General features: G+C 43.4%; 1 protein-coding gene across 8 annotated transcripts in view; it reads left to right on the top strand.

The window, feature by feature from the left end:
- PPFIBP1 (PTPRF interacting protein, binding protein 1 (liprin beta 1)) overlaps positions 1-12389 on the top strand; it is a 141688-nt gene that overhangs the window by 48788 nt on the left and 80511 nt on the right. For 7 of the 8 annotated variants that reach the window (XM_012732869.1, XM_012732866.1, XM_012732865.1 and 4 more), the window contains exon 2: positions 4369-4468. The exons of the other annotated variant lie outside the window; for it this stretch is intronic. The gene's annotated coding sequence lies outside the window, so the exon portion shown is untranslated. The remainder of the gene's footprint in view (positions 1-4368; positions 4469-12389) is intronic. 8 annotated transcript variants of the gene reach the window in all.

The raw sequence follows: 12389 nt of genomic DNA, 5'->3' as shown, positions 1-12389 counted from the left end.
GCCATGTGGTCACCTCCGGGGCAGGTGGGAATCGAACTCATGCAGAAGTGGCTTTAGCTTCTTAGTGCTGTGCTTTAACCCGCTGCGCCACCAGGGAGGGCCTTAAAGAGTTAATTTTTAATTTTAGATGTTTTGAACAGAAAATAGGTGTTTGTTCCTTCTTTTTAAACAGTTCTACCGATTTTTCCTCTTTGTTCTTATCCCAGAGGCTGTGAGCTGTGTAAAATAGCTGAAGCTTACACACGTAATTCTAGCAAGGGGCAATGGAAAGGATGCTCAAGGGATAGGGCAGGTTCTGGTAAAGTGGGGGGGGGGTGGCACAGAAACCCACTGTTTCCTGCCCTCTGCCCCTTGTCAAACCTAGTGTCACCACCTCTGGATCCTCCACAGGCTCTGCCCAGGTTGGTTTGCTCCTCCTTGCCTACCTGCTACTATTTGTCCTGGGCAGGAGATGGAGATGCTGGGTGGGACACGTTGGCTTCACTGTAATTAAGCCGAGTGAAAGTGAGTGGCTATTAAAGAATCTGCTGGGGAAGCAATCTGAATCCTGTACCTCATCAGAATCCTGATGATTTTATACAGTTTGCAAGAAAAACATTTTACATTTTCAAGCATTTTTTTTTACAGAGAGTGCTGATTGCTGAGGCTCTTTGATGTTGTCAGTGCATTGAGGAAAGCAGGAGCCCTGATAAAACATTCCCTGTCGGCCCTCCCTGGTGGCGTAGCGGGTTAAAGCACAGCACTAAGAAGCTAAAGCTTCTTCTGCATGAGTTCGATTCCCACCTGCCCTGGAGGAGATCCATATGGCGAGGCAGACCTCTCCTGACCTGCCTGCTGCTCCCCTCAGTGGTGTGTTTCAGTATATCTGCCTGTTCTGCTCCCCACTCTGTCTCTGGTGAATCCCTTCACCCCTGCACCTCTGGCCTGTACCCCACTTCTTATATGTATAAATAAATCTTTAAAAAAAAAATTTCCTGTCTATCTGAGCCTTCCTTTCTGGGGACTGGGAGTCCTGGCAGTACGCAGCTGAGCTTTTTCTTTGAAGTTAGGGACTTGCTTCCATCACTTTGCTGTTGACACAGTTTCTTCGCAAGGCTAGTCCATTCCAGCTGCGTCTGACTTCTTCATTTGTCTCCCTTAGTGGGACCAAGGACAGGGGTGCCCTTTACATTGCTGACTTTAGTTTACAGAGGGAAGAAAAGATCTGACTCCTGTCTGCTTTGCTGTGGCTGATGAGTGTTGTGGGGTCCAGGCTAGCTAGCACTTGGGTTTCCTAATGAAGCCATGAGTTAGTGATGGGATTTGGGTGGCATCATAGTTTTGGATCAGCTATGTTGCTGGCTGCAATTGTATGGGATTTTCTTTTCTAGCTTTGCATGTAGTCAGCACTCAGCTTCAGCTCCCAGACATGCACTTTGAAAACTTTGATAATACAGCTTTACTTTTGGGGCATGTGCTAGTCTTAGAGTCAGACTTGCGCATGTTGTGTCATTAAGTGCTTAAGATTTGCCTGGATTGGTGTGTGCTTGTGGGTCATATGGGGTTGGCTGTAGGGAAAGCTGAATGGGTGGATGATGCTACCTGAGTTGAGAAATTCCTTCCAGAGGACTTCCATCCACGTTCATGCCCAAAATACCATTGTCTGCACAACGGTCCATGTTTCAGTGACCATAGTCTGAAAATTTTTATGATACAGGTCTATAAAGTACAATGCAGGATAATAAGGTTTTTTGAGAAAGCACATTTACATGATTTTAATTAGGTTATATAGCTAAGGTTCTGTTTTATTGTTGTTAATATTTTACTCTGTACCTAATTTACAAATTAAACTTCATCATAGTTGTCTATATAGGGAAAAATAGTTTCTGGAGAGTAGTTCAGTATTACCTGTGGCTTCATTCAACCACTGGGGGTCTTGGAACATGACCCACTGTGGATGAGGGGGTTTGGGAAATGTATTTTATTTGTAAGATAAGTACCTACCTCTTCTGAAACTCTCTTTTTAAAAATGAAAATGTCTCTTTTATGGAGGTGGAGTGGGGAATGGAATAAAAAATGGGGGGGGGTGGTACACAGGTGATGGCACATAGGTGAGTTGATGATGTTAAGTCCACAGGATTATAACTGAAATGGAAAAAGGCACAAAATAATATAAAAACAAACTATTACAGTAAAAAAAATAAAAAAAAATGAAAATGTCTCAGGAAGGACATTCATTCCCTCGTTGCCCCTTTGGAGTCTCTCCTTTTACTTCCCTACACACCACTTCCTGCGACCACTGAGTCCTCAAAGGCAGACAGAAGAAACAGCCGCACTTGTGTGTCCAGGCCTGGCCCTGATGAGCTCACATTGAGAAATCCTTGATGTGACTGACTTTCTCCTTTGGATTTGGATAGAGGTGGCTATCAGGCATTTGAAGAGTGAGCACCTCAAAAGGGACTTGTACCATCCCTAAATATTTGTTCACTACTATAATGGGACAGCAGCACATGCCATGGACATACTAATGGGAACTTTTTCTTAAGTGTGCATTATTTAAGAGAGATAAGGAGCATAATCATAAATGCAGAGCTGAATCACAGGGTCCCCCTGTTTTGTGAGTGTCTTATGCCACTTTATGTTTATGACAGAGCTGCAGAGTGCCTGTGGTCTCTGATGGAGGAAGGTGCTTCAGAGCATGTCCCCTTTGACCTCAGAGCCAAAAATGCAGGGCTCTGCAGCAGCGATGCTCAGGCACTGTGTGGCATTTTTAAGAAATTAAATTATGTCCGTTGAGGTAGCACAGCTTTACAGCACTGTGTGTTTCAGCAGTGTATACATACATACATACATACATACATACATACATACATACATACATGAATGTGTTTCAGCAGTGTATACATAAATAAATAAATGTGTGTTTCAGCAGTGTATACATAAATAAATAGGTGTGAGCAGGTTCATACCTCCTCAGATATGTGTTACCAGACTACTGTTACCACCCAGGACCCCACCTCTCTTGGGCCCCCTCCCTCTTTGCTCCAGCTTTCCCCCAACTTCAGTTCTCCAGGCAGATTTCTAGGGTTTATTTTGGTTTGTTTTTTTTCTGTTTCTTAGTTCTGTTTCTCTATATTGATTACATGGGAGTGACAATCATCTAGTATTTATCTTTCTCCTTCTGAAATACTTCACTTTGCATCATCCTTTCTAGTTCCTTCTTGTTGTAGCAAATGGCAAGTTTTCATGTTTGTTTTAATAGCTGAGGAGTATTCTGCTGTGTATTTATTTGTAACACATCTTCTTACTCCACTTCTCTGTCACTGGGCACTGACAATTGTTTCCATTGCCTGTATATATAAATAGTGCTGCAATGAACATAGGCATACAGTTATCCCTTCCAGTTAGTGTTTTTGCAGTCTTTGAGTAAAGACCATGCTGTATGGGAGACCTATTTTTAAAATTTTGAGGAACTGCCATAGTGTTTTCCATTCAGTTTGTCCTGGTGTGCACACCCTCTGTGGTATTTGATATGATCTACAAAGCTATTTTTTTTAAAGATTTATTTATGTATACAGAATTGGGGTACAGGCCAGAGGTGCAGGGGTGGTGAGAGGATTCACCAGAGTAGGGAGCAGAACAGGCAGATTGACAAAGCACACTGCTGAGGGGAGCAGCGGGGATCGAACTCATGCTGAAGTGGCTTTAGCTTCTTAGTGCTGTGCTTTAACTTGCTGCGCCACCAAGGAGGGCCCTAGGAAGCTATTTTTGAGGTCTAGGAATGTTTAACATTTTTCCATATAAATTAATGGTAAATTAATGGTAATTAGACTTTCTAATGATGAAATGTTTCATGGAAACACCCTACTTTTGTTTAACGGGGTAAACCTGTATTTGTTTCTACAGGCTGTCTTCCTACTGTTCTTCTTGTTGGGTTAAAATAATAAATTTCCTTATTTTTTTTAAAACTTAACAACTAAATATTATAAAACTATGGTTCGCTCATATATTCAGCATTCCCTTAGAGTACTTGTGAAAATCACTTACAGGTATTTGTGCTATAAAACTGGTGATGGTGAAACTCAGGCTTCACAAAATATTTGAGGTTGTTCAGTAACTGGAGGTAAGGACGAGAGAAAGGGAGAAAGGAGTGCTGGATTGGAAGAAGTAAGGAAGAGGAAGGGGGAGGAAGGGATTGATGAAGGATAGACGGAAAGCCATCATTGAGGCTTTTAGTTCGTATCACATTTTCTTGTTTTTAATTATACACGTGTTAGGTAGGTTGGTGCTCCTTGCGTAGACAATAATTTCCCAGCTGTAGATTTATTTTTTCTGGCACACTATCATTTGCAAGTAATTTTAATTCAGGTTTTTAAATATTTTTTACAGTATAAAAAAAAAACTTTATGGACCAATTTGCCAACAAGTACCTGCAAGATTTGAAGAGCTGAAAAAAGAAAATCAGTATCAAAACTTTTTCTTTTAAAATGTAAGTAAACTCACACTCTTTTGTATTCATTTCTGACATCTATAAAGCCTTCAGTTACCTTTCTGTATGCTCATTGTGAACATTTTCTTCCAGGAGTACAGTGACTTGACCATGTTATTCTGCTCATTAAGTATGTGAGAATTGATGACCCATTTCCCTCTTCAAATATATATATTTTTAATTCTAAAAGTACTTGGCTAATTACAGCAACTAAAATAAACACATTGTGGCATTCAAGGAGAAGATCTTTTCGGGGGGGGGGGGGGACCATGAGGGAAAACAAAGACTTCAAAAGCTTCACAGGCTTCTCAAAACCTTTATTGCTCTGTATCCCACAGACCAATTCAGTGCCTACCAAAGCAGTGGGAATTGCCTGTCCACCCATTCTGGAATCCCTAGCCATAGAAAAATGGAGGGTTTTCATAGAAACTTATTTCTCGCATTTTCTCTTGTTCAGTAATGATGCATATCAACTGTTTACTGAGCTTTGATCTACTGAGTGACAAGTGCTTTATTAGTTCATTTCACTCCATATTATTCAACCAGTACTTTCTCTGAGTGCTTGCCACATGTCAGGCACCACCTTGACATTGTCCTCATGCCTCACTCCACCTCCCCATCCCCCATGGACAAAGGAGAAGGTAATATTTTGGTGGTGTCTGGATAAGGATATAGAGGTTCAGAGCAGGGAGGAGCGTGCAGGTGACCACACAGCCAGAGAGTGAGCAGCAGCAGCTAGGAGGTACTGTCTGATGTTCTCACTTGTCCTGTTCTTTCTGGAATGGCATGGGTAGAGACCAGAACCTTCTGAGGATGTGATCCTAATCCTTGTAAACCTTGGTGGCACTCATAATGAGGAAGGAAGTTAGGGAACCAATTTCCCATGTTTGTGAAGTAGTGTCAGTACTGGGGCAGGAATTCAGAACGTAATGTCCAGCCCAGCTCTTCCATTGATGGACATCCTTCATGGATCAGGGCTATCAGACCTCCACGGGAAACCACTGCCCTTTGGCAAAGTAAGGCCGGCAAGCCAGCCTGCCCTGAGGTGTTTGTCAGTCACCTTTTCATAGAAGTTTCTATGCATGGAGGAAAGGGTACAGGTAAATAGGTGGCTAGTTAGAATAATTTTCTCCAGTGGACTCACCTGTAGCAATACTGCCCAGAATAACCAATTTTCCTGATTTATAATGTTTCTGATTTGTGTTAACTAGTTTTAAAATTTATGTAAACAGAATCTTATACTCCTGCCTGTTCATTCATGTTGGGCTTTTTTCCTATGGCTTTGTGAAATTCCTCCCGAGTCGTGTACTGTTGGTTTTGTCTTTGTCCTTGTTCTCTTGGCCTTCTCTCTCCATCTCATATATGGTTGCTGGGTGTGTAGCAATCTCTAGTCTGGGTGCATCATAAACAGAACTCCAGGGAGTGTTCCTGTGCTTATCTTTGGTAATGACTCTGTTCTGTTTGTTCAGGGACTCTTTGGTCCATGGAGCAATGCTGAACTAGGTCTTTGGAAGCAGACAAATTGATTTAGGAAGCCAGGTGACTTGTCTGCTTGGCTCGAGATCCTAGCTAAGCATGCTGGGCAGGAACAGAAGTGTCTGTGGGGGTAGGTGGAAGTCCTTGGTGATTGTGTGTCAGGTGCCAGCCTGCTCCCCTGGCTGGTAGGCCATCGCTTGCCTGGCTGGCCCTGGAAGAAACTTCAGAGAGGAAGTCAGATTCAGAAGGGATATGTGTCGCGCCGCCCTTTGTGATGGTTTGGTTATGTCAGTGTTTAGATCATGGGCCTGGGGTGTGACCCAGAGTTGACTTTAGAAGAGGCTTAAAAGTGTTAAGCAAGCTTTGGAAAAGCAGTCCGTAAAGTAGGAATCGTGAACCAGAGATGAAGCTAATCAGCAAAATTACCAAAGTAGGAGAAAGATGTATTTTTTGGATGCAGACCTCATGTGAGCTCATGGCATTGAGGTGACGTAGATCTGTGTCCCTCCTTTTCTCGTGGCCTTGTTGGATCAGCATCCTCAGCTATAAAATGGGGATATTCTTATGCCACCTCGAGGCTTGTGGTGACAGTGTATTGGCATAGAGTGAGCAACATGTATCTGGGCACAGCACACAAGCACTAGAAACAGCCACTCATATGATTGTCCCACCTTACTCTTACTCCTCCAAGCTGTTTCATTCGGTTTCTGATATCAATAGGCATTTCCAGTTCTGTTTTTTAAAATAATGATACTAGTTTCTTTTTTAAGGACTGTGAAGCCTAACAAAAATATTTTCCCACTTGCCTCACTCTAAACTGAGACTCAAAGTAAGGTGAAGGGAAACTTTGTCCATGTGTCCCTGATGTGGCCCTCCCAGGGTGAGTCAGTGGGAACTCTTGGCGGTTGAGCTGCTTTACTTGCTAAGTTCAGCGAGAGCCCTCAGGGGCATGGCAATGTTAGATCCTTCTGCACACAGCGAAGTAGCAATTTTATGTATATGACACTCAAGTTTTGCCAGGCATTTTGCAAACAGGGAACTTTGGTGGTAGGCTGAGGGAAACCCACAACAGATCACATCCAGGCTAGAGGTTGTGTTTCTGTTGGCTGTGGCTAGTGGCACCTTCCTACTACCTCTTAGTGAACTGTAGACCAGTGATCCAGGGTGTACATGGTATAGATTCAGCTTAATCTTGCTGTTAGTGACATGAAGATCTAACAAATGAATAAACCAGTGTCCTAAAAAGGAGACTTTTAGAGTGACTTGAGTGAAAGAGATTTAACCCAAAATGTTAAAACTCTAGTTCTGCCAGTGAGCTGCCAACGTTTGTCAGTTAGCTTTGGACTTGGTTTCACCATCTATAAAAGCAGAAGTTAATTTAGAATGGGACTTGGAAGTTGAGAAATCTTTGAGTTCTTGAAAGGTAGCATTTCTTCATTTTAAGCATGTTTGCATTTTTTTCTGTAGGCTAGATTTGTTCATAGATTCACCCCAAGCCAGACACTTTTGTGACAGCAGATTTTGGTACTTATGATAGTGGGGGTGGAGTTGGAGCAGTTTTAACACGATCAAAGTGCACAGAGTAATGTCCTCAAAATATGAAGAACCCGCTGAGCAGACTCTTCTGACTTCAAGCTATGGGAGTACATTTGCCTTCTCTGTCACTCTGGCATCTGCTATAACCAGTTCAGGTTCATTTGCTTTGTTCACTAAAGGGCGTATATATGTATTTTTAAATGAAAGGAATAATATGCAAGATGTGAAACTTAAATATAGGGCCCAGCTGCCTTTGGAAATCTGTGGTTGGCCTCCTCTTGGGTCTCTATTTAAATTCTCATGTCAACATACCAGTCACACAGCTGGGTGAGTCCCAAATGAAGTTGGCCTTTGCTTTGTTGTTTCTGATATTGAAGAAAGCATTCATTAAAGGGCATTATTAAAAGTTAGCATGGAAATGAAATGTTGGATCGAATTGAAGTTATACATGAGAATAAATAATAAAGTGTTATCATGGCATAATTACATTTGAGTTTTCACTTCTGTCCTCTTAGAGGTTTCAGCATGAAGCTGACACAAGAGGATGCATTGGCAGGAATTTAAGAAGCTGGTTGGGCATTTTTGTGCTTGTGGTCATTTAGATGTTCTGACAGCGGGCAAGGAGAAGTGACTGCTTGTGGGGATTGTTCTCATGGGTGATGGGGGAAGAAAGAGCTTTTGAGCATGAGCTGGGGCTCTCATTGGCTTCACTGTCCTGTGTCTGCCTGAGGCCCCGGAGGTGGTGCAATTTTGCAGGGCTACACTCAGGCCACCTTGCTCTCTCTGCCTTGGTGGGTTTTGTTCCTACTCCGAGGTCGTAGCTGGTGAGGGCAGCTTGTCTCTAGAGGAGGGCTTCCATCCCAGTGCCCCTTCATGCCCTTCTTGGAGGCTTTATCACTTATTCTGAGTTGAAGTCTTCTGCCACCTGTCATTTCTGGACTAGACATCACTTATTCTAGGCAAATGGCACTAAAAATGTGAAGATTGCTGTGAGCAGCCCTTCTATTTGCAGTAATGTCAATTCTGTAGTGGGTTTTGCATCATTGGTTCATTATAACTCAAGACAACATGTAAATGAAGTTCTTTTCATCGAGAAACCTTCAAATGAGTTTCCTGTTGGTTTTCATTCTTTCTCCATCTCCTACCAAATATCTGAGATCACCTTTCCATCGAAGATTGATGGACTTGGGCCTTTATAAAGGATTGTTCCTCCAAGTAGAGGCTTCCTGGGCATGCGAGTGTGGATGGAGGGTGAGGCTGCAGTTTTTTGCTTGTCTGACTGAAGCATAGGGTTTTCTCACTTTAGCAATGGCAGTCACTGGCTTTGCTTTTTTTTAAACTTATACAGATACACAGAGTGTTAACTGCAGACAGAGAGAAAAAAAATGGTTTTACACATTTAGCAAATTAACAGTTCATACACATGTGGGTGTATGAGTCCTGGCTCTGGAACGGGGCAGGGGCGTGTTTTTCTTTCAGGTTGCCAGGCATTTGTACAGGTTGCTTGAGGCCCTTACTATCTCTGAAGGCACTTGGGTTTGTAATCCCAGCAGCTTTTTAAGAAGGGGTAGAGGATGTAAGGGAATTCTGACTTCTGCTTAATGAGTCTGTAATGTCGGGTTTGGGTATTTGGGAGAGACCTGGGTTCTGGCTGCAGAGTTGGAGTCAGCTGAGGTGCTCTGTTGATTCAGGAATGAAGAAGTGGAAGAAGGGATTTCATCACTCTTGAGTCCACCACATAGTAGCTCTAGACTGTGTGTCATCGGGAAAGAGCTGTGGGCCCCCAGGGTTCTGTGACTCCCGTACACCTGTTCCCATGTTCTTGTCAGATCATTGCTGGCTTCCTCCACCAGGAGGAGACTTAACTAGTGGTAGTCAGTCAGCAGCCACTGGGTAGCAGCCCTTTAGTCTGGAGGCAACATAGCACATCTTTAGAAATCACAACATAGCTGTCTTTAGAAATCACAGTTGATGTCAGAACTTAAAATGGTCTTTTGCTGGCTTCACCTGACCTTCAGCCGAGGTGTGCAATGATTACTTGTCTTCTGGCTTTCAGTTTGCATTTTCAAGGCTAAGTTGTCCTCATACAGTAGCTTTTCTTCGTTGTGCATCTGTATTTGCTTTATTCCTTTTTTTTCTGTGGTAGTAGTTATATGCATGACTTTATATATGTAGGCTATTTAATCCTGTGGCATGAAGGAAATGAGAAGAAAAGGTCATCAGTTGTCTTTCTGGGCTATTCTGGGCATTTTATACTATATATTTTTTTAGATCCAGCTTTTTTCCCCTTTTGCTCTTGATTTCTGATGAGCTGTGCCTCTTCCTCCCATGGCCTCTCCTCTTGCTTGGAAACTTTTCAACAGATCTATAGTTGGATGACCATTGTGTTCAACAAATAAACACTCTGTCAGCCTGGGGAGAGAGTCAGGAAGACAGGATGGAATTCTTCATTGTAGCCTTGGACTCTCATGCCTGGAATTCCTGGAGCTGGGAAGGCAGGTCCCACACAGTGATGTTCAGAAGTTACTTCCTGCCTCTGGGGGTTAGCTTTCCTGAAAGGAAGTGTGGCTTTGGGGGCATTCTCGAAAGTTTGGGATGATTTGGTGAGATTTAAATGGTCCGATTGTCTATAAATTTTGAAAAGTTAAGGACAAAGTTCACCATTCAGAAAACTGGAATTTTTACTCCATTACAATCATAATTGGTCCTGTCTAAGTTTTGATACTTCCAGAATGGTGGCTTTGTCAGAAAATCCAGCTTCAAGCAGGAAGGATGTGGCTTTCAAAGAGTAGCAGGCCTATATCATGTAAGACTTTTTCCAAGAGAAAACCTAAGCCAGTGCTCTTACTTGTCCCTGGTGCCTCTGGCCTGCTGACCCTGCTCCTTCCTGTTCTGGGCAGCCATGCAATAGTGAGCCCTTCCTGCGAGACCGGGTCTGATGCATCTGGAGGCACAGAAGCTACTGGTATATTCTACCCAGGCATTATGGCATCCAGATTTTCATTCCCTAGCTTGTGACACTGCTCAGTGAGTCCTCAGCAGATAGAGCTGACCACAGTTGAGGTGTTCTGGCTGCTGCCTAGCAGCTTTGCCTGGGCTAGTCCAGGCTACTGCTGTTTGTAGGAGGTACTGCCTGTACTGTTGCCATAAACAGTGAACTAGAAAGATGGAGCCTTTGCTTTGGAGGGCAGAGGACAGACTTAGGTGGCTTGACCCTGTCACCACATCTTCTCTGCTGATCGAGGAATAACTTTGTTTCTGTTTAAAGGAAGCTCTTCGTTCAGTATTTGGTGTTGGCTCATTTACAGTGAGCTTCCAGCCAACAGCTTTCTAAGAGATGCTTGAGAAATGGACCCTGTCTCATGTACCTCTTTTCTCCCCCATAAGGCATGTTTCACCTTTCTTGCATTTGGAATACTGGCAGGCACTGCAGGACTAAGCTTGGGGGCCACTTGATATAGCAAAAACACCCCCCAAAGCCCCAGTATACATAAAATGGACCCCAGACACACCGCACTTGCTTAACAGATCAAAACTGAGCTAATGTGAGAAGGTGGAGAGAGCACGCCTGCTGGATCTTGACCTGGACATGCACACAGTGATCAAAATTTTGCTGCTCTGTGCACATCCACACATTACTGTTAATGCATCCAGAGTGGATTTGGGGTTAGAAATAAATTTCTGTGAGTGGGCAGTTCACAATTGTCTACTGTTTTATACAAGCAAGTCATCCTGATGACTGTGGCAGGAATCCACCTCAGTCCAGTTCTGCAGGTCATGTAGAAACCATTCCTTGAAGGCAAGAATGTGTTACGAGCTGGTGCTGTGAGCAATATCCACAACACATTTGGGAAGATCATGGAAGATCAAGGGCACCAAGGAGAACCTGCCCCAGGGTATAATTCCTGTTGTTGAACACATGACAATGAACCCTTCTCCTGGGCATTTTTAGCATTGTGTGTGTGTCTTCATGTCCTTGGCATGAAGGGTAATAGTGGACTGCCCATCGTGGGGCCTCAGCGAGTGGTTAGTTGCTAAACACATGCGTGAAAAAAAGAGCAGAGCTCTTGACTTTGCTTTGATCATAGAGGGCCCTCAGGAGCCTGGGCATCTGTTCAGCTTGGGTCAGACCTAACTGTATTTACTAAATTAACTCATAGACAGGCTTGCTGTCAGAAACAGGAGTATCTTAGTGCTAGATAACGTTGAGAATGAGATAAGGATAGTGTCAACCATATGGAGAAAATTGCTTAAGGGCTGTAAGTGCATTTGAATCTTGCCATCTTGCCAGGGAGCCTGGCTGGCTGTTTGCCTCCTTCTGATATTCCTGCTACATTGCTGTGGTTAGAAGCTTCTCTCCAGAACATGGATTTAATCTCCTCAGCCTTTTATTTCAAAATCCTCACACTCCCCATAGGACACAACTCAGAATTCTGTAGCAACCTGTCTCTGTCCCTCCACTTCAGATTTTGATCTCTTACCATTTACCCAAATATACCCCATTTCAAGTTACACTGGGCTTAGTTCTTCTCCAGCCTCTAGGACCTCTGGGCTTTTCATAGGCTGTTCCTTATGCCAGTGTTGTTCCTTCTCTAAGCTCCAGTTCATATTATAGCCTCCTACTGTGCCTAGTGAAATGCCCATTTCCTGGCACATGTGTGTTCTTAAAGGCAGATTCTGTCATATTTTTCCGAACTTTGTACAGCCTCTAGCATGTTAAGGTTTGGTAAATTTGAGTGAATGGACAAGTGTAAGCATTATCTTCAGGTTTTGGAAACACAAAGGCTTTTGAAATGTCTTAAATAAAAGAGAAGGTAGAGGCCCTCCCTGGTGGCGCAGCGGGTTAAAGCACAGCACTGAGAATCTAAAGCCGCTTCCGCATGAGTTCAATTCCCGCCTGCCCCGGAGG

Source organism: Condylura cristata, unplaced genomic scaffold (assembly GCF_000260355.1).
Source record: "Condylura cristata isolate star-nosed mole 26May11 unplaced genomic scaffold, ConCri1.0 scaffold00036, whole genome shotgun sequence".
Lineage (NCBI taxonomy): Eukaryota > Metazoa > Chordata > Mammalia > Eulipotyphla > Talpidae > Condylura > Condylura cristata.
Note: the sequence above shows the minus strand (reverse complement) of the source record. Positions and strands in the feature narration are given on the sequence as shown.